Source organism: Sinohyriopsis cumingii, chromosome 10 (assembly GCF_028554795.1).
Source record: "Sinohyriopsis cumingii isolate HCF-2022 chromosome 10, ASM2855479v2, whole genome shotgun sequence".
NCBI lineage: Eukaryota > Metazoa > Mollusca > Bivalvia > Unionida > Unionidae > Sinohyriopsis > Sinohyriopsis cumingii.
The window spans coordinates 62,829,409-62,852,391 of NC_142970.1; the positions used below are offsets into that span (position 1 = coordinate 62,829,409).

A 22,983-nucleotide genomic window follows, 5' to 3' on the forward strand; every position below is an offset into this window, starting at 1 on the left:
AAGCAGATATATTGAATTGATTTAAGATAAAAAGATATTATTTTCATTTCTTTTATCTCGAATCAAATTCCTTGTTAAGACATAACACACTCAACTTTTCGAAACAGGTTCGAAAAAGAAAACGAGCTGTGGTTAAAAATAGCGTTATCTTAAATCTGTATTTGGTAAATGATACATAAACGGAACAAAATAACTAAATCATAAAAATAATAAAGAAAAGTATGATAGATCGATTGATTTATAAAAATGTTATGAATGTTTTAAACATTCAAATATTTTATTTTGTTCTTAATTTATATAATAACCAATGTTTCTCTTTTCGTAAAATGTATATCCGTTGACAACTAGGACCTCGAAAGTACGAAGGACATACATGTAGAGAACGCTGGTTAGTATTGTTATATACTATTTGTGTAATAAATAACTTTGTTTTACTCATGAAATTAAGACGTATAATAGCTCGTTGAAACTTTTAACGTAAAAAAAATGATGCCTAAATTATTGAAAAGAGTCGCTAACTTAAGTAATCAAAGGCAAGGTTTGAAAGTGAAATTGAACAGTTCATAATAATTCTAATGGAGTGCTACGGTATCACGGGTCTTAAATTTAGCGATTGGTGAATAAGTAAATAAAGACATCGACCTTCAACGTATTATATGTCTGTTTGGTGTTCTTTGCTCTATATTAATATATATTTCAGGGACGGACCAGGTCAAGTGTTTGGGAGAGGGGGTTTCCAAAATTTCAAAAGGGCTTTGACATTCCTCGAAATGGCACCATGGCAAAAGTCTGTGTGCTGAAAGTGTGCATAATACCCAATAAATGTGCGCAAGAAGAAAACGATGATCAAATTTCAAGTGTCAAGTGACTGTATGTGTATGTACGCTTTTTTAGCGGGTGAGTGGAGGGAGCAGGACACCCCACACCCCCACCGAACAGGCCTAGCATTTAATTTCCAGCTTAAATTAGACGATTGTGGCATAACTTTACTATATAAGCTCAATTTCATATTTCTCTGACCACCATACTGCCAACACAGGGGCTCGTATCGTTGTTTACAATTTACCTGTCATACATGCACTGTGTAGTTATTGTATAGTGCATGTACGACAGGTAAATTGTAAACAACGATACGAGCCCCTGTGACTGCCATATTGATTCCTTCTTCCCGCTGCACCTCCTACAAAAAAATATAATGGTGGCTGTTTTCTCCTGAATGAAAATGATGCCAATTTTATGCCTGGTATTGTTGTTGTAGTGGCAAAGTTGACATATTCAAGAGTTAAAAGAAATGGTATCGTCTGGAAATTGTTTGCGCCAGTAGGATGTCAGTCAGTTCAGTTTATGTATTTATACAGAGAGCAAGATATCTGTGTAAACAGTGTGTGTGTGTGTGTGTGTCTGTGTGTGTGTCTGTGTGTGTATCTGTGTGTGTGTGTGTGTGATTTAGATGTTTACCGTAGCTTTAAAAAAATATCAGTTATATCGCTACGATGTCTGCAGTGTGGCAGTTTATACTGATGTCTAGCACTGGGGCATCATGCCACAGACATGTAGCATAATGTCCCACCCAGTCACATTATCCTGACACCAGTCCGATCAATCCTAACACTAACCTGTTAATGTTGAGCCCAAGCGAGGCAGCTGTTAGTACCAGTTTTGTAAGTCTTTCGTATGACTCGGCCGAGAATCGAACCCACGACCTCCCACATGCAGGGCGGACGCTCTAACTACTGGACCAGCATAACAGGGACAATTTAATTTTCACTCTGTAAATAACTCTACCTCTTTCTCCCTCCTCTCTCTCTCTCTCTGTCTCTCTCTCTCTCTCTCTCTGTCTCTCTATAAGATTTAACAGAAATATGGTATTTTTCAATCAGATCTAGATCACCTTGTAAAATGTACCTACTAAAGCTGCGTGTGTGTAAAATGTAACTAATAAAGGTGTACAGTGGAGGACGAAAGGACCGCTTATCAGTATTATTTACTTGATTTGTGTGTAAAGGATGTGTGTGTGTGTGTGTGTGTGTGTGTGTGTGTAAATATGTACCTACTAAATCTGTGTGTGTGTAAAATGTATCTAATAAAGGTGTACAGTGGAGGACGAAAGGACTGGTTATCAGTATTATTTAGTTGATTTGTATGTAAAGGATGCACTGTCATGTTACTTTTTAAAGCTGAATATACATATATATAATTCGCGCATTTATAACTGGAATTTTATATCCACGATTCTCCGGAGACATATTTGAGCTGAAAATTTTACGGTCTCTCAAGTCTGTGCAAACTTTGTCCGATATTTGCATTCCATCGTATGAGATTAAACTAATGTAAAGAGTTTTATATGCAAATAAATGACATGGACCATTTGACTAAAATACACATTAAATAAAGTTGCAAGCAATATCCCACTCTGTTAGAGGTCCAAATTATTTGAACATGACCCAGTTGTATAGCAGTAAATTATTATTTCATGCCGACTCAAGCCCACATAAATAAGTAAGAGCATACTTACAATGCCATTTATAGCTGACAGACGTCTACAAATAATCGACACTTTGCGATTCAAGTAAAGACGGTCATTTTTCAAAACGATGCTGCGTACTCGTAATGTTTACTCGTCCTATAAGAATCCCGTTTTACGTGGTTTATTACTCTGTACAAGATTAAGTTGAAAGTACTCTTATGTTAAGAAAAAGGAAATGTATAATTCATTTATTTAGTAGTTGTATAACTTATCAAAAAGCAGATGCTATTGAAAGAAGAAAAAGATCAGCATGTGATACTATAATGTCAATCGGATATTTGAACAAAAAAATAAATGTTAATTTTTTCGACAATACAACTATTTTGCATTGACTTTGTATACTGCCTATGCATCTATTTGCCTGCCTGTCGATTTGACCAACATATGGTTTTGTTTTGTTTTTATTTTACTTTTTTCTTTACTCATTTAATAATTACTGTAGGATTTGCAAAACCTTCTTGAATCCATTGCATTACAATTACTATCGATCGGGCAACATCTATCACCAGGACTAATGGCTTCATGGCGGTTGTTTGTAACTACAGGACAGTGGTAGGCTGAACAGCGAGCAAAAAGCATACATCAATTAAATCCTTTACGTCAAGAGGCATTATATATATTTTATTAATATTATCATTATTATTACAACTTATCATGAAGAAAATCTTAACAACAAAGTTTCACGAGAAAGCGCCACGAATTTTCTTTACATACATAGCTTCACATGTATATATTTTCATATCTTTCCGAACCTCTATCTCTGAACTGTTGTTTGACAAGTCAAAACTTGCTGCTACGCGACACTTAATGCAGCTTAATGCATGTGAAACAATGCCCTCACGTGGAACCTAATGCAGCCTGTATGGAAATATCAATCATTACTGCTTCCCGATACCTAATAAAGTTTGTATGGACATTGAAAACCTAAGTAATATAGAAAACCTAGGCCCTGTGCCATTTAATCTGACTTTTCAGTTTAAATCACGTGATATATTCTCATCCATTCTAAACAGTTTCCGATGATCAATCACTTTGTTATCCTCAATTTCTTTTGAAAACACATAGCCACTGGCCCTCAAAATAGTTGTTATGACATCAAAATAGAAGATTACCTGCGCCACTGACCGTCAAAATGGCAGCTATTACTAAAATTACATTATATGGTATCACAGTACTAATTGTTTTTCCATATACCTCAATGCTAATGTTTTGTGAAATAAATATACTTTCTATCCTACTTCAGCATGCATGTCACACACTGTCATAGAAAACCATGCTAGATTATCACTTTGACAGTGACATAACCAGGTACTCCATTGCATTTAAGAGAGATAAATCTACTGGAACTGGACAGGGGTAAGAGTTATCTAGTCACAACAAGCACATTTTCAGCCATGTGTACCATATTTTAAAAAAAATCATAAAAAAAGCCAAACAGAAAATACAGCTCTTACATAATGCACCAATCATAGCTAGTGTTGTTCTTTAATTCTGAATACAATGTTCCCTACACCATTAGCTCCACTCACCTGGACTTGCGCATTGGTACCGTTATACCATATGTTGGTGACGGATACAACGGAAAAAACAAACTGGAGACTGACGAATCAAACTAAACATCTCAACAAGATGTTAACAACTGTCATTTGAATTACTAAAATAAGAAATACATTTTAAAAAGTAAGCAAGATATAACCGGCATACAAACTAAATTGGGAGTTAAAATGGAAGGACAAACTTCCGGATAGCAACCATTAAAATAAATAGGGTCAAAGAAGAAAAATTAGGGAAATTATTAGAGGAAACTAAGGACTCTGAAATAATAATGATACAAGAAACGCAGAATAATATAAAAAAAAGGAAATAAAAGCAAAATTGGAGGGAAAATGGGTCCAATTTTAATCACTAAAGATAATCAAGAAGATATTAGAGGTGGGGTAGCAACACTAATTCGAAACAATAAAGGTATATCATGAGAGCAACTACATGTAGGGGATATTTTTAAGAACTTTTAATCCGTATCCAAATTAAGGACTGGGATTTTGTCAACGTTTACTTTGCCGCACAAAGAATTAAGAAAAGATGTATGTTTAGAAAACCTAAGCACTTATTTACAGGACATTACAATGGATAATTTTATAATAGGAGGGGATTTTAACTGGGTGGAAGACGATCTAGATAGAAAAACATATTTAACACCAAACGATAAATTACTTAGGGAGGATATGAAAGATTTTTATATAAAAAAAACCCACAAACTATTTGATGCATATTGAAGATTAAACTTTTTAAGGAAAGAATTTACGTATGAATATGGTGTAGACCAAGCTAGTAGGCTTGGGATACATACAACAGTTTAGAATAACTGAGTGTAAAATATAATACCATAAAATGGTTAATAAAGAAATAATAATGGAGAAAAGGAAAACGTGGGGAGAGGCGGGGCAATGGAAATTAAATAAGAAAATATTAGGGTAAAAGGAATAGGAAGAATTTATAACAGAAGGATTGATGGGTGTTATAAAGGCAACCAAGATGTTGAAAATGAATGGGATATCTAAAAATGGAAAGTTAAAAAGAAACCTCTAAATTATTGTAAAAAAGGAGAGAGAAAATATAAAAAAAAACTGAGCAACAAGAACATAATTTTTTTTTAAAGACTTGACAGAGATAGATGAGGAAAAACAAATAGCACAGAAATTTCTAAATGAGATTTTAGATGAAGCAAAATGATGGAGGATAATAAGAATGGGGAAATTTACAATACTTTATAAAAAGGGGGTTATATAAGATGGAAGAATTGAGAAAAGGGAGGGGGAGAATAGGATCTGGAAAGTATAAGGGATTTAAATAATATTTATTCACCAAAAGATTATATATTGAAGTGTATAAAAATACTATCAAGTTGTACATGAGGTGATGTCATCAGAACGCAAAGACATGTATGATGATTTCATCTCATATGAGGAAAAAAAGAAATCAGTTTCATCCCTGGCGAAAGGAAAACTCCGATTTTAGAATCCTTATATAATAACATAATTTTAGGAAAGGGAAAATTTTCTAAATCCATGAGGGAAGGAATGATCACGATATTATACAAGGGGAATGGAGATAGGGAAGACCTTAACCTGGTCAAAAGGGTGCCATGATACTCTTTGAACAAGAACAAGCTTTCGACAGATTAGAACACAGCTACATAAAACAAGTACTAAAAACTATGGCTTCGGAAAAAAAAATGAGGAATGGGCCGAAATCTTGTACACTGGAATAAAAGCGAGAATACAAATAAACAGCAATCACGGAAGAATTTGAAATTCAAAGGTCAGTGAGGCAGGGATACCCACCGTCCATGCTATTATACGTAATATGAATTGAGATCTGGGGTCACAAAATAAGAAACGACTCGAAAATAAAAGGTATACGCATTCCAAATTTGAAACATGAGTATAAGATGCTTCAACACGCAGATGATTTCACGAACTTTCTCAAGGATGCAAAATCTTTAAACACCTGGGAAACGAATTTGAAACTTTCAGAAAAGCCTCAAACTTCAAGATCAACTGCGAAAAACAGACATTTTAAAGATAGGAAACTGGATGGGGGATAACCCGAGATTCCCACCTCACCTAATAAAAGATGAAGTCAAGGCTTTAGGAGTGACCCTTGGCCATAAAGCGAAAAATAGACAACTACAAATACAATGAGGCCAAGACGTACATGTAGGCCTATAGCAATATGAATTATATCATAAAATCCGTTGACCTGGAAATAAAAAACTGAATGAATTAGACAAACAAATTGAAAATTATATATTGAACAGCAAAACGCAAAATCTACCAAAGGAAACATTAGATAGGACGAATACTAGGGGGTGATTAAGTCTTCCCAATTCAATTATAGCTAATTAGCTAATATTTCAAATAGATTTTGATTTTTTTATATATAAAAACTTAGCATTAGAATTGGAAGCTTTGTGGATATACTGGCTGGGTTTTGCTTAAAAAACCACCCTGATATATATATTAGGGCGGTTATATATATAAACAAACTTTATACTAAACTACTTGAAGTTCGATGGAAATATAGGTGTATTCAATTAACAGTTTTAAAATATATAGATAGAAAGGAACTATAATAATAATAATAATAATAATAATGAGGACTTTGTATAGCGCCTAATCTTAAGAAGCTCTAAGCGCTTTACAACATTAGACAACACATATAAGATAAAAAAATATATAATGATATGATTACAAAAATAAACACCATGAAATTAGAAAACATTAAAAATCATGCTGAGAATATTTAAGGTAGGAAACATTATTAGGTCTTTAAGTTTGTTCTTGCAGTCGAAATAAGTGAATTTTGAGAGCCGTCTTGAATGTGATCACTGTGTTTTTGTGTCTAAGTTGAGCGGGCAATTCATTCCACGTTGATGGGCCCTGGTATGCAAAAGAACGATGTCCATATGACTTTGTTTTCATAGTTGGAATAATGAGTATACAATTGTCAGAAGAGGAGCGTACGTATCTTGCTGGTGTATATACATTGGTGAGGTCGGATAGGTATGTTGGACTAGAGTCCGACAGTGAAACGTAGAACAGAGAACAATTTTTGTGTTTGATTCTGGATCGAACGGATAGCCAGTGTAGGGTACAGAGCAGCTGGGAGGTGTGCTCTGATCGTGGTATTCTAAGTATGATCCGAGCAGCTGTGTTTTGAACGTTTTGAGGTTTTTGGAGGAGATATTGAGATGAACCAGACAGAATTGAATTACAATAATACAGTCTTGAAAGTACTAATGAACACACAAGTGTTTTAGTGGCATCAACTGAAAGATATTTGCGAATTAAGCTGATGCGTCTCAGCTGAAGATATGCAGCCTTGCATACGTTCATGACATGTTGGTGCAATGTGAGAGTAATGTCCAGAGAAACACCTAGGTTTCGTACTGATTGTGTGAATTTGATGTTGGTGTTGCTGATACTTACTGTTTGAGGTAAAGGATGTGAATGAGAAAGCATTTGTGTTGTGATCAGAATGGCCTCAGTTTTAGCATCATTCATATGCAGCTTGTTACATGTCATCCATGATTTCACATCAGAAATGCACCTCTCTACACCTTGGATGGTAGCATCAACTTCAGTTGGGTGGCTAGATTTGTATATTTGGGTGTCATCAGCGTAAAATTGGCGAGACACTAGATGATGATCTATGACACTTATATGCGGCTGAGTGTACAGAATGAATAGAAGAGGTCCAATAATAGACTCCTGTGAAACACCACAACATAGATCAGCTGGGCTGGAGTGTATTCCATTTGCAGATACAATTTGTATCCTGTTGTCCAAGTAGGACTTGAACCACAGTAAGGCCGTATCATGAATGTCAAATACATCTTGGAGACGGTGAAGTAATATATCATGGTCTATTGTGTCAAATGCTGCAGAGGGTGAGGACTGTAATCTTTACGCTATTCAACGCAGAGAGAATATGTCATTAACTACTTTTAGAAGAGTAGTTTCAGTACTGTGGCAAGGGCGATATGCAGATTGTACATTGCTAAAAAGACTGTTTGAATTTAGATGAGATACAAGCTGGGATATAACAACCTTTTCTACGATTTTTTATATGAATGGGAGATTAGAAACTGGGCGGTAGTTCTTTAAATAATTATGGTCTAGTGTTTGTTTCTTCAGCAGAGGCTTTACTATGGCAGTTTTGAAAAATGATGGGAATTCCCCGGATGAGAGAGAGGTATTAATAACATCAGTTAGTGGAGGCAATACTGGATTTAAGCACTCAAGCAGCAGTGATATTGGAATTGGATCAAGTTCACATGACTTTGGTGCACCATTCATCAGGATTATACGTACGAAATCCATAGAGACAGGTTCAAATGCTGCTACTGGTTGCTGCTCAAATTCTGTATCCCAACTGTATGGTGACGACGAGTCAATTGAAATTGTGGTGTCAAGCTTATCTCTAATGGTTTGTACTTTGTCAAGGGAAAAAATTTGCAAACATGTCCGGAAGGTCGACTGGAGAGAAGATAGTTGGAAGTGGTGTAGATTTGTTCCTTGACATTAGCTTGTTAGTAATCTCGAAGAGCTATTTGCAGCTTGAACTTTCCATGATCTTAGTAGTGTAGTGGGCTGATTTCGCTGCATGAACTGCATTTGTGACATTCTTCTTAGCGGCTTCATAGATTTGCTTATGAATAGTGAGTCTGGTGGAAAGCCAAAGCCTCTCAGCTTTACGGCGGTCTCTTTTAGCAGCGAGAAGCTCGTCCCTAACACTGCTATACCATGGAGAACACTTTTGAATTGATACTCTGCACTTGGTAGCTGGGGCATGTTTGTCAAGCAATTATCGCAGGCAGTTATCAAGTTGTTCTGCGGTAGGAAGTAAGCAAGTTGTTAGGTTAACTTGGATGTCGTGCATTAGTTTGGTTCTATTTATCATACGGAGATTTCTCTTAGTAGCAGATAAAGTTGGAGGGTTAGGGACTGATATGCCAAGATGGCATATAATGCAGAGGTGATCTGATGCAAAGTCGTGGGTTATCAGGGAGGACCGTAGAATGTTATCATCAGGTCTATGAAGAATCCAGTCTAAAATGTGACCATGTTTATGGGTGGATTGGTTAACTGACTGTTTGAGGTTGAAAACATTAATGGAATCTATGAGTTTTTAGGTATTTGGGTTTCCGGGACAGGCAAAGTGAAAGTTGAAATCTCCAAGAATAATCAGGTTGCCACCAATCGAATTTCCATAGGCCAGGAGATTCGGAAACTGCTCCAAAAAGAGAGATCGGCCAGCTTGTTTTTTCTACTAGGAGGAGGGCTGTATAGGCAGAAAAAATGGACTGACCTTTGCTCCAGTGTGAGTGTGGTTTGTTCTAGTTCAAACGATGTGTGGTCGAAATTGAATGTTGTGGTGTGGTTAAGTCATTGAGTTCTTTGTGATGACAGCAATTCCACCTCCGCGAAAATTACCGGGGATCGACTTGATGGAGTAACCAGTGGGTGTTAGATCCACACACTTGGTATCATCGTCTGATGTTTTTAGCCATGTTTCTGTCAGGAAAAAGATGTCAATATTCTGATAGTTAATAAAATTATCTATTTCTGTGCGCTTTTCCGGTGGTCCTACCTAATGGGCATTGAATAATGCAATACGCAGAGGTATTTCTTGGATAGTTGACACAGAGGTTGACAAATTAAGTGGGATTTGAATTAGGTTATCTAAATTAACGGTCGAACTTTTTTAAATTGTGGAGCCGAAATAAGGGAGATAACTGGAATTCTTCTTCCTGTTCTACGCCGGCCAGCTTTGAAACAACGTTTCTTTTTCCGCTTCTGTTTACATTTAAGTAATGACGAATGTAGTCCTACTTCGTTTAGTCTAGAGCACAATGTAGTGTGTAGAGCCAAGGATGGATCATTTAAAGCAATTGATGAGGGTCCATCGTAGCATAAACGGGTTGACTGGCGAGTATCACGTGACGGCGGTTTGTTCAAAAACAGTGGAGCAAGACAGCTGAGAAAAAGTCTAATTATTCTCATTTCCAAAACAAGGAGATGAAGAAACACATACTAATTTAACAGCCAATACATAATGAGCACACCAAAATAGATGAAAACATTCAACAAGCACAAATATCGTGAAAACGGCACTTAAAAACGGAACAACTGCTTCAAGCCGGTTAAGTGATAGCGGCCATCTTGTTAAGGAGGAACACAGAGAGAGACAGACAGACGGACAGAGACAGAGAGAAACATTCGAATAGATCGGGGGAAAACACCCAAAACTGAAGATATATAGTGTAACAAAACACTAGGGGATTAACTAAAAAAATGTGTGGAAGTCATGGGCGGGAATTAAAGTCCTTACAAAAAGTCAAAATGATATTTAAATTTTTACAGGATGTATTTCTTACGGGCGAAATGACTTTCAAACGCCACATGGTAAAAGAAATACCCAAACGCACAAGGAAATACCATGCAATAGATAAATGTGCGAACAATAAAGTAGAACGAATTAATGCAGATATGCAAACAAAGGAGATACCGAATAAATAATTTATTATATCTAGACAGAATATCTGATAAAGTATACAAAATATAACTGAGTATATTGTTAACACAATGTTGAAGTATGGTCATGTAGTTAGGATTAAACTATAAGTGCTTGACTAAAATAACATTTTCCTGCACCCTTGTGGAATACCGATGTGGGGGAAGAGCCCCGGTTCATCGCCCGATTTAGGGGGCTGTTCCAGCCCGTGAGCCGGCTGGGGCTCCTCTCTCATATGTCACAAGAACACAAGGATGCTGGAATGGAATTTTTGAATCTTTGATTTTTCTTTCTTTTTAACGGTATCTCTATCAGTTCTTTTTATTTTGGCTCATTAGCATAATCTAACCTTTAAACGCACATTACAACAAAAAAGGGAAACCCATCAATCTAACACAGCATTAACAATCTCTTTAGAGAGGTTCACCAGGCCTTCAGACGGGGAACAGGGAACCTGCGTACCGGAAGACGTAATGAGCTTACATAGCACGAATTAAACAGGGCTTTGGGGTAGTTCATGAAAACCTCAGACGCAGCACATCATGAACAAACACATACAGATATAACGAATACACGAACACAACACTCATACATAAGAAACACACACAAATAAACATACAGACGCAATGGGAGAAATTTCTCCCCTTTTATTTCTTATTTTCATTTTGATTTTCGGCCTTTTTACTTTAGACCTCTTTTCCAGCTGTAGGAAACCTCGAGGCACCACAAGACCATGTCCAAAAATACGGAGCAGCACAATTATCAAATAAAGATAGTGTAGCCCCTTATATCAGGCTAGGAAAAGTGCCCTCGAATAATATTAAAAGAATGAGAGAGAAACTTAACATGCAAACAGAAAAATACAGTTTAGGGTTTTCTTATTATTTTGTACCTTTAGATATAATACATAAACGCCTCTCATTCTTAAATACATTTAAAAGCAATAAAGAACCAAAAAGAACTCCACAAAGGAACATGTTCCTATTTTGTTTAAAAAACAACAAGTATACAACCAGGAGAATGATATCACATAATGCTGTCCTTACAATAGCATCTATAGCATGCAAACATTATAGCAAATATACATAATGCAAACACAGGGCACAAGCAATCACATAAACAACAGGAGGAAGAGGATCCGCCATAGGCAATGGTTTTTGGTTGGATGAACATTCCCATTAGCTAGAGGAACCAGCCAGGGTAATTCACACATACAAGCTTTTTCTTATATTTCGCCGGGGGGGGGGGGGGTTAAAAAAAACATAAACACGTTTGCAATTGGATAAGCAGACGTTGTAATAGTTTTAAAAGGCATATATTTATAATTTTAATCACCTTAAAAATATAATTGTATTTCTTTGTTTTGTTTGGCATGGGAATAGGGCCCTTAGAAACACTGTCGCCTTGATTCTGGGTTGGACACAATATGTGTTTGAATATTATGTAGGCATAAGGTAACACAGTTTTAAAATGCATATATTTACGATTCTGATGATTTTAAAGTATAATTTTAGTTTTCTGTTGTGTTTGGTATGCCAATAAGGACATTGGAAACGCTGTCGCCATAATGCTGGACTAGACAGAATATATGTGTGAAAAGGTTGTCGCCATAAGGATGTTCTGACTATCACAGTTGTGTGTAGGCATTACGGCGACGCGGTATTAAGGCGACAAATATGTTTATATTTAAAAATAAATTTTGTTGTTTTAAACATGAAAATTGAAGCTTGATAATATGAATTATACTTTATTTTGATGAATTTATATACAAATATGTGCTACTGTTTCATAACACAACATGATGTCATCCTGTCACCCTAAAGCTGCTCTGTGACCTATGTCGCCTTAATGCTGGTTACGTGCTCATGTGTGTGTGTGTGTGTGTGTGTGTGTGTGTGATCTGAACTTTTAACGTAGCTGTAAACAAATTTCAGTCATATCGCTACGATGTCTGCAGTGTGACAGTTTATAGTGATGTCGAGCACTGAGGCATCATGCCGCAGACACGTAGCATGATGCCCCACCCAGCCACATTATTCTGGCACCAAGCCGACTAGTCCTAACACTAACCTTTTGGTAAGTCTTTGGTATGACTCGACCGGGGATCGAACCCACGACCTCCCGCATCCGAGGCTCTAACCACTAGGCCAACGGATCGGTCATTACATGATAGTATGACCAGATAACCATTGTAAATACATTACATGATGACATGACTAGATAACCATTATACATACATTACATGATCCCATGACTAGATAACCATTAGACATACATTACATGATGACATGACTAGATAACCATTGTAAATACAATATATGATGACATGACTAGATAACCATTAGACATACAATACATGATGCCATGATGATATAACCCCCACTGATCATACATTAGATGATGGCATGACGAGATAACCATTGTACATACATTACATAATGTAAAGACAAGATAACCATTGTACATACAATACATGATGGCATATCCAGATAACCATTATACAAACATTACATGATGCCATGATGAGATAACCCCTATTGATCATACAATAGACGATGGTATGACGAGATAACCATTATACATACGTTACATGACGCCATGACGAGATAGCCCCCACTGATCATACATTACATGATGGAAAGACGAGACAACCATTGTACATAAATTACGTGATGTCAAGACTAGATAACCCCCACTGATCATACAATGCATGATGGCATGACTGGATAAGCCCCACTGATCGTACAATGCATAATGGCGTGACTGGATAACCCCCACTGATCGTACAATACATGATTGCATGACTAGACAATCCCCACTGATCATACAATGCATAATGGCGTGACTGGATAAGCCCCACTGAGCATACAATGCATAATGGCGTGACTGGATAACCCCCACTGATCGTACAATACATGATTGCATGACTAGACAATCCCCACTGATCATACAATGCATAATGGCGTGACTGGATAACCCCCACTGAGCATACAATGCATAATGCCATGACTGCATAAGCCCCACTGATTGTACAATACATGATGGCATGACAAGATTACTATTGAAAATACAATACATGATGGAATGACCAATTAACCATTGTAAACTCTATAACTAAGTATATGGCAACAAGTAAATACATTACTAAACCTAACTGATCTTACTAATATAAAATAATTAAAGTTACTTACAATTAGGTTCTTTTGATTGCACTGGACAACAAATTTTTACAAAAGTCATGTTACTGAAATAAAATTAGTCAATTCTTATCAATTTTTATGTGCTGAACACGAATATGACAGTCAAATTGCAAAATTGGCTCTAGTTTTTTTGTAATCTGCAAGAAATTAATGTTTACATAACGAAATACATTCCAATAGTAAAAGGTCAACTGTAATAGCCTACCTATAAAAAATCAAGTCATTGACTACATCTTAGATTTCTTCGCCTGTCTCTTGTACAGCTGTTCGGGAGCATCTCTGAGGAGTGTCCAGCAGTAGTCAGCCAGCATTGTAGTGGACCATTTTCCCTGGTATCTTTGTTCCATTGTTGCGATATCTTGATGAAAACGTTCGCCGTGTTCATCACTAACAATACCACAGTTGCTAGGAAAGAAATCCAAATGGGAATGAAGGAAGTGAATCTTTAGAGACATATTGCAGCCAAGTTTCTTATACTTCATCAACATGTCTTCTACTAGTTCCTTATAGTTTTCTGCCCTAACATTTCCGAGGAAGTTTGTAGAAACTAGGCGAAAAGCATTCCATGCTTGTTTCGCGTCACCTTCCAGCAAGTTGTTGAACCGGTCATCTTTGAAAAGCTCTCGAATCTGAGGACCCACAAAAACTCCCTCTTTAATCTTTGCTTCGCTGAGTCGAGGGAATTTTTCATGCAGGTATCGGAATGCTGGCAAAGTCCGGTCAATGGCTATCACGAAGTTCTTCATCAAACCTAGTTTGATGTGAAGGGGTGGTAGCAAGATTTTCTGAGCCTCAACCAGAGCTGGGTGTTGGATATTCTTCTCTCCAATGGCTACATTCTGCCTGTGAGTCCATTCCTTCCTCATGTAGTGCATTTCCCTTGCTCGGCTATCCCACTCGCATAAGAAACACATGTATTTTGTATATCCTTGCTGCAGTCCCATTAAAAGGGCAACTACCTTCAAATCACCACAGAGGTGCCAGCTGTACTTGTTATACTCAATGGAATTCAGTAGCTGCCTTAAGTTATCGTATGTCTCTTTCATGTGGACAGCATACGCTACTGGAATAGATGGAAGAATGTTTCCATTGTGCAAAAGCACAGCCTTGAGACTCAGTTTCGAAGAGTCCACAAATAGTCTCCATTCTTGTGGGTCATGAGTGATTTTTAAAGCATTCATGAGGCCCTCAATATCGGAACAGAATATCAGATTACTTTCCTTTCTGAAGAAAGGCTCCAATTGCTGGTGGCGCTTTCGATATGCAGTAATTGTGACATCTTCTTCTAGAAGATTCCATTGTTGGAGTCTTGATCCTAGCAATTCTGCCTTGTTCTTTGATAAGTCCAAATCACGAATCAGGTCATTTAGTTCTTCCTGTGTTATTCTGTGTGGGGTTGATGATGCACCACAGTGAAAATCTGGATCACTGCATGCTGATGGACCAGGAGAAGAACAGGTCGACTCACCTTTGTCTTCGTCAGATGAATCAAGAGAATATTCTGCTGGAGGTTCTGGAATAGGAAGTCCCTCACCATGTGGAACTGGTCTCAATGCAGACGGAATGTTTGGGTAGACTATTCTCGACTTCTTTCGCTTCGTTATTCCGCCGGAAAGAGGAGGAACCAAGCAGAAGTAACAGTCATTTAGGTGGTTGCTTGGCTCTCTCCACACCATTGGGACTGCAAACGGCATTGATGACCTTTTGCAATTCAACCACTGTGAAAGCTGTGTTGTACATGTAGCACAGCATATATGCGGAGCCCAAGGCTTGTCTTGGTCACCAACCTTGCATCCGAAGTAAATATGATATGCCTTCTTCACTTGAGAATTGATACTTTTCTTCTGGTTGGCAAATGTCACTTCCCCACAAATATAGCAAATATTGTCCGCGGTATTAACACACTTTCGAGGCATTACTGTTCTTTATTGTACGTAAATGGATAAAATAATAAGTTTTATGTAACAGTAGCTTGAACTGTCTTGCACAACGTCTAAAATATTTTAAATGCTGAACCTATCTGATTGGGCTTTATATAGTACACTGCTTACGTCAGCTTCAGCAGCCGCCTGGCATTAGTATAATAGGCCTACACATGTATAGTACACTGCTGACGTCAACTTACTTCAGCAGCCGCATGGCATTAGTATTGCATTGCATCAGAAAATGATGCAATCAACTGTGGATGATGTGAGCATGATGGTATTATGCAATGTTACATCATTATTCCGGATGTTGCTGCAGTCCTACTGGAGAAATTTACACAGTGAAACATAGAAAATGAGGTATATGAATATCTTCAAAACGAGAGCCAATACAAATTTTTCACGGTTATATTCGTGTTCGGCACACCAAAATACTACAGATTAGGGCCTTTTCAAGTCAGTAATGATTTCACTGTTGACCAGTGTTGTTAGACTGTAACTGGGTTATCCGTTATAACCCTATATATCTATATGGTTCACCAGATTAAGAAAATACGAATTCTTATCCATGAATTATATCGATATACTACACGGACCTGTGAATCGGTGTCAATAAAGATCTCTATATATATTTATACATTGTTGAATTATGTTGTGAACTCGATACTAGACCTGTTTAAATACCAATGCATGTCACTGGATGTGAAAGTGTGTATCGATGAATGAATAAATGAATAATGATTGGCAATATAAATTTGTATGCATATAAATCTTCATGGGGAGAGAGGTGTGTAATTGCATAATTCGTGCACTGCATTTCTTTATCTCTTGCTAGTCAAGTTAATGTTAACACAAAGGCTAAGGTTATTTTCTACCAGTTTGAAAAAGCTACCAACCAACCACGCAAGAAAAAGACCATCTAACCATTCAACCAAGCAACAGGTAAATCAAAGTCTTACAAGAACTGTATATATCTGTCGAATTTGTATCTGTAATCAGCTACTTTATAGAAGGCAAGAAAAGAATTCAATCAGAAGAGAATGAATTTGCCAGACAATGTTTGAAAATAACCCTGTGAGAAAGTCATAATTTACGATAAACCAAGACAAAGACAAATTTTCTATATTAAAAAACACCACAGATTTTTTTTATTACTTTCTGTATATTCCATTATTACGTATTAACGTATTTGTACAATTATGTTTACAATGGAAAAGGTCTGATTATTTTCGCGAGTCTGAAACTATAGCCGAGCAACACCATATTGGAAAAATGACATCTTTTGTGAAATACAAGTTCTTAATTAATGTGATCAATACATATGTATGATGTGTTGTTCTAGAAAAAATATTTATATTTCAGGTATTTATCTATCCAAACATGGATTAACACTATTTATGACCTGTCTCTTTCCAAGGCAAAAAACCAACAAATGCCTGACCACATTTCGCTCTTTTCGGATTAAAGCCTCCGCTAATCGTGAAATGTGATTATTTCCACAGTTGAGCTAGAGAGAATGCTCTCTTTAAGAAGATTTTTGCAATCAAAATTAATTAGAATAAGCATTGGTATTTTCAACAACAATGCCTTCTAGAGTGAGGCCGACGTGTATTCATCAACATGTATCAATCCATCTTCTTCCAGGGACTTAAGAGCTTCTGCCTCGGATGCTGGAGGTGGTGGGTTTGATCCCAGGCCGAGTGATGCCAAAGACTTACAAAAATGGTACTAACATCTGCCTCGCTTGGGGCTCAGCATTAAGAGGTTAGTGTTAGGACTGGTCGGCCTGGTGCCAGAATAATGTGACTGGGTGGGACATCAGGCTACATGTCTGCGGCATGATGCCCCAGTGCTAGATATCACTGTAAATTGCTACACTGCAGACATCGTAGCGATATAACTGAAAAATTGTTAAAGCTACGTTAAAAATCCAAATCACACACACATACTCTCCAGGGACTTCGTAATATATATATATATATATATATATATATATATATATATATATATATATATATATATATATATATATATATATATATATATATATAATTTAACGAAACGATGCATTTTAGATTGCTTTTTTATTTAGTTTCTTAGTTACATTTAACTGTTTATTATTAATTTTTTGCACTCTATTTGTAATGAATGATTCCGAGTATGTCACTGGAAATGACTGCAAGGGGCATTATTTTTAAAGAGTATTGCACAGAACAATTTTTAAGATAATTTGTTGCTGTGGAAGCTTCTTCTGATAGAATTGGCATATTTCACAGTAATAAACACCTACCTTTTCGATGATGTCTGAATGGATTTTCTGACTTTAGTCCTAAAACAATAGCTCGAAAATAGGAAAACTCTAACGAGACCATCACTTTAGCCCCATGAACTAAAGTTTCAACGATATGAAATCCTCGACAAATTATTGCAAAATGTCTTAAAGAGAATTGTTTAATGAAAGGTAAATTTGAAATGTATCCAAGGTCTAAAGGGATTGTTACTATACCCCGTATAGTTTAAGTTCATATTATGAAGATATTTCCAAGTTGTTGAATCATGCCTGTAAGTACATTTGATGTGATCAGCTAAAGTATATTTTAAAGGTAGAAAAAGTCTTCAGGGAACTTCTTGCAGAGAAAGGGAATATGGAAGATATTAGAGATATTAAAGGTGTTGTTAGTCTTGCCCCACGGAGTTATATTTCACCGTATCGGGGCATTCCAATTTTATCCCTAAAACGAATCATTTAAAGGTAGGAAAGATCTTGAGGGGAGTTGTTACATAAAAGTATTATTTTGAAAATATTAAACATGTAAAGCAATTGTTGATATAGGGTTATATTTCACAGTTATTGGGGTTATTCTAAACTGTTGAGTGATACACACATGCCATGTTTAAAATGTTAATGATTTAACACTATTGCAAGACTAGGAAAAGTCTTCAAGGGAGTCGCTGCAGTAAAGAATTATTAGGAAGATGACAATGGTCTAAAGTTAAGGTTAATATTGCCCAACAGAGTTATATTTCACAATTATGGGGATTATTTTAAGCTCTTGCAGGGGCCCCGATTGGTCGAGTGGTCCAAAACGCTCACCGCTACCAATCATTGCCATCTCAACTCTCTGTGCGTAGGTCGAGTCTCGGTTCAGCCAATGTGGGTATGCGAGAAAGCATGCCAGTAGCTTCTGGTTCTTTCTAGCGTTTTCCCAGGTTTCCTCCACCATTTTACTGGTCACCAAGTCTAACCTAACTTGTGCTGAAAAATGGCGTTAAACCCTACAACATCCAAGCTCTTGCATGATGCATGCATACCATACTTTGAAATGAAATCATATAAGGAAAGTTATCAAATTACAAAACATGATGATTTAAAGAGTTTTATTCGTGTCCTTATTTGTAGCTTTATCAATAACCGACAGAGACAACAGGTATGATGAGGAAATAAACGCTGCTTTAAATTATTGTTAAAAACTTGAGAAGCTGAACTAAGGTGTCCAAGTACTTTATTCGCTATACATCAATACATACCAAGATACAAAGCAAGTGATTTCTCTATTCCTCTTCTCAAACTCCACCCCCATATAATGTTTTATTGGAATGGAAGCGCAACTCAATATAGGTGTTGCCACTAAGACAGTGTGAAAAACAATGATATCTGATAATGTTTAAACAGAAAATTAAATAATGTGTAATTCTGGAGACCTTTAGCGAAGACCATACATTCAAGTCTTTCCACTAAATGTGTTCAATTATTCGTAGGTGTAATAACCATATTATATATAATTGGTTGTTATATCACCCTATGAATTACCCTATCACCCTATGAATTATTTTTTGTACTAAGCAGATTTAAATCTTCTAGATTAAGGCTGTCACATAGAAACAATGCAAATAGTGTCAATCACTTAGGTTTAGAATTGCTACGAAAGGTAAAGGAGAGAAAGCTGTTTTTGCCAACTAGAAAAATGAACAGTCAATATTGCTGTTTGACCTAATAAAAGATAATATAGCTATACCTATGCTGGTATGAGTCTTGTCATTGAACATGTCTTCCTCTTGCAAACACTTTAATAATTATATTACAGTTTGTCATGAGCTGCTCATTGCAAAATACATAGGTAGCAACACAGCCCGTGGGGCATATATGTTTACACACACAATTTGTAGTCATCTGCTGTCGTTGTACATTTGTAAATTATTTTATGCATACGTACCACATTTGTATTTGGAACATTCATTCCAGAAACCAGAAACAGTCACTTTGCCACGTGTGAAGACCACCAGTCCAAGTTTCTCATTATCCATGACTTAGACTTCTATGTGCAAGTTTTTACCACAATATGTAGCAATTAGTAAGCATTTGTCTTTACCAGTCTGAAAGTAGGATATACAGGTTTGAACCGCAAAACCACAGACAGCATAATAAAGTTTACTTTTTGACCTATGATAAATAAGTAAAGATTTGTTTCACATCATTGAATAAACTATCATGTCACAACCTTATCAGAACGTATCGTTCTATATAAGTCTCCCTCGCCTATACCAAAGGTTATGAACAGTTTTATCACAACATTCTTCAGTATAAAGCCTTATAAATTGTAACACAGACCATATGCATAACTCCCATTACAAAGTTATCATAACATCCCTCAGTATAAATCCCTATCACTTGTAACACAAGAAACTTGTGTGACTCCTATGGAGAGTGTTATCACAACATCCTTAGGTATAAATCTCCATCACTTGTAATACAGGCCACTTGTATGATTCCTATTGAGAGTGTTATCATAACATCCCTCAGCATAAATCCCTATCACTTGTAACATACCCCACTTGTATGGTTCCCATATCTATTGATATCATGACACCCCTCAGTATAAATCCCCATCAGTTATAAAACAAACAACTTGTATTACTCCCATAGAAACTGCAATGTTATCATAACATTCCTCACTGTAAATTAATATCACTTGTATGGCTGCCATATACAATGTTAACACAACATCCTTCAGTATAAATCCTCATCACTTGTAACAGGCGCTTGTATAGCTACCATATGCATTGTTATCATGACATCCCTCAGTATAAGTTCCCATCATTTGTAACGTGATTGATTGATTGGATTTAGGTCGCGTGCGCCCAGAAGGGCATGTGCGACGGTATTTGTAACATAGGCCACTTCTATTGCTCCATATACAGTGTTATCATAACATTCCTCAGCATAAATCCCCATAACTGCAACACAGGTCTCTTGTATGAGTCCCATATACAAAGTTATAATATTCTTCAGTATAAATCCTCATCACTTGTAGCTCAGCCCTCTTGTATGTCTCCCATATACAATGTTTTACATAGAATAGTTAAGAAATAGGTTTGTTACAATATTATGTTGAGAGGCTTATATAGAAGAATAATGTTTTTAATTTTTTTATGTGTAATCGATGTTATGCTTTCTACTGGAAGAAAAACTAAATTATGATCCACTGTCATGATCATTTTACCTACCTTAATTTCTCTACTTTTACAACCAAACAAACAGGATTATTGATGTTATCAAAATGTACCAATTTTACAGCCCTGAAGTAATTAATACATTGATCAGAAGCACTGGATTCTAATCTGTTCCTCCCAAAGCATTAGTCAGTTCATAGTGATCCGCTGTCAGTGTGGTTGCCACACATTACTCTTACCTTATGGTGATGCTCCCTTCCATGTATACATCACCAATTTAAATTTCAGACCACATGTGTTATATTCTGAAACGGATTAATAATAATAATAAAGTGAGTGTTCTGAAAGATCAAATGCCATAAATCCCATGGCCCAAAAAAGAGGGATTTCGCATACTGTCTGCATATAATGGTCGGTCGAAAACAATAATACTGAGTGACCTGATAATCAATATAATCACACTACTGATAGTACAGTACAAATTGTGCCTCACACACTTGGTCTCTGCCACCAGAAATGTCAGTTAGAGATGCATCAGACATTTGCTTTGCTCGGGGAGGGTAAGCGATATTTTCCAGTGCAAGATAGGCTATATATAATGGCCAGTATCACTGGCAAACAAAGATCGCAAAGAAAATCCTAGTAATCGCCACTGATCCATAATAAGCTGCCGGTCTGAGACACGAATCCACACGGATTGAGGTGAGATAGCAGTGATAAATAAAGGCAAGCGATTCAGAACTCTTCAACCCCAGGCCCCCACTTACTGCTAAATTTGTTGTTTTCAAGGCTCAATGGAGTCATTCACTGAATATGTCTGTGTATCATTCTGCATGATCACTGTAGACTAACAAGATGTTCTCTGCCCTTTTTATGATATTACATGGCTAGTCACACTTTGTGATGGAGCTTCAGTGTTTTGATCACGCTTACTGTCAGTCCACTTGCTGGTACTTAATGTATTTTGACTGACCTTTGCATGCAGACAATAAGTACGATTCTTTTCCTTTTGAGCCGTGGCATCCAATCCTTCAGAGTACTTACTTTTATGATAGTAATCTATGCTAGAACTGCACACCTGTGTATAAATTAGCAATTGACCTTAAATTTGAATTGCTTACGCATGCATAGCAAGCAGCATCTCTCCCAAGTTCAGTGTAACATAAGCTCCATCACAAGCATTAGTCATTTCCTAGCGATGTAATCCTCGCTTTCCTGATGGTTTCTTTATGTTACTCTTACCTTCGAATGTTGCTGCATTCCAAGCATGCATCAGCAATATTTCTATTCATCAAACCATTGTTGATGTTTTTGCTTTGCACCAAACTAAAGTTTAATAGTTAAAAATTTCTCAAAAAAGAGGACTTTATTTACCGTCTAATACCTAAAACTTGCAGTAATTACGATGAGATAGAGTTTGTACTGTGTAAGTGAGTCTACGATACATTAATCCTTATTTTGAGGTCAGTGGTAGAGGCAAAGTTTTACTTATCATTCGCACAGATCAATTTTAAGACAAATTACACATACGTCAGCTAAAGACTACTCAGATTCAATACATACAGTTTTATAAAATCTCCTGACATTAGGGCTTACGTGCTGAACACACAAAATAGGGACGTAAAATGACTGGGACAAAACGTATTACTTCCTTTTTTGGCAAATAAATAATTAAATTTAGTAGACTCGTTATTTAATTGTTTACTAAATCAAAACTTTATGTGTTGCAATATTTTAATTATTTTCATTTTGTAAAGTTACTACGCTCTTATCAATTAGGGGGGTGCCGAATTACGTATTG

General features: G+C 36.5%; 1 protein-coding gene across 3 annotated transcripts in view; it reads right to left on the reverse strand.

Moving 5' to 3' along the window:
* Positions 1-20,814, reverse strand: part of LOC149790251 (monocarboxylate transporter 14-like) — a 34,818-nt gene extending 14,004 nt beyond the window's left edge. The window contains exon 1 of one of the 3 annotated variants that reach the window (XM_089972281.1): positions 19,946-20,814. The gene's annotated coding sequence lies outside the window, so the exon portion shown is untranslated. Of the gene's footprint in view, positions 1-2,515; positions 2,905-19,945 lie in introns of those variants that run through there. The other 2 variants (XM_089972276.1, XM_089972279.1) reach the window with 2 other exon arrangements.
* Between the last annotated feature and the right edge of the window lie 2,169 nt (positions 20,815-22,983).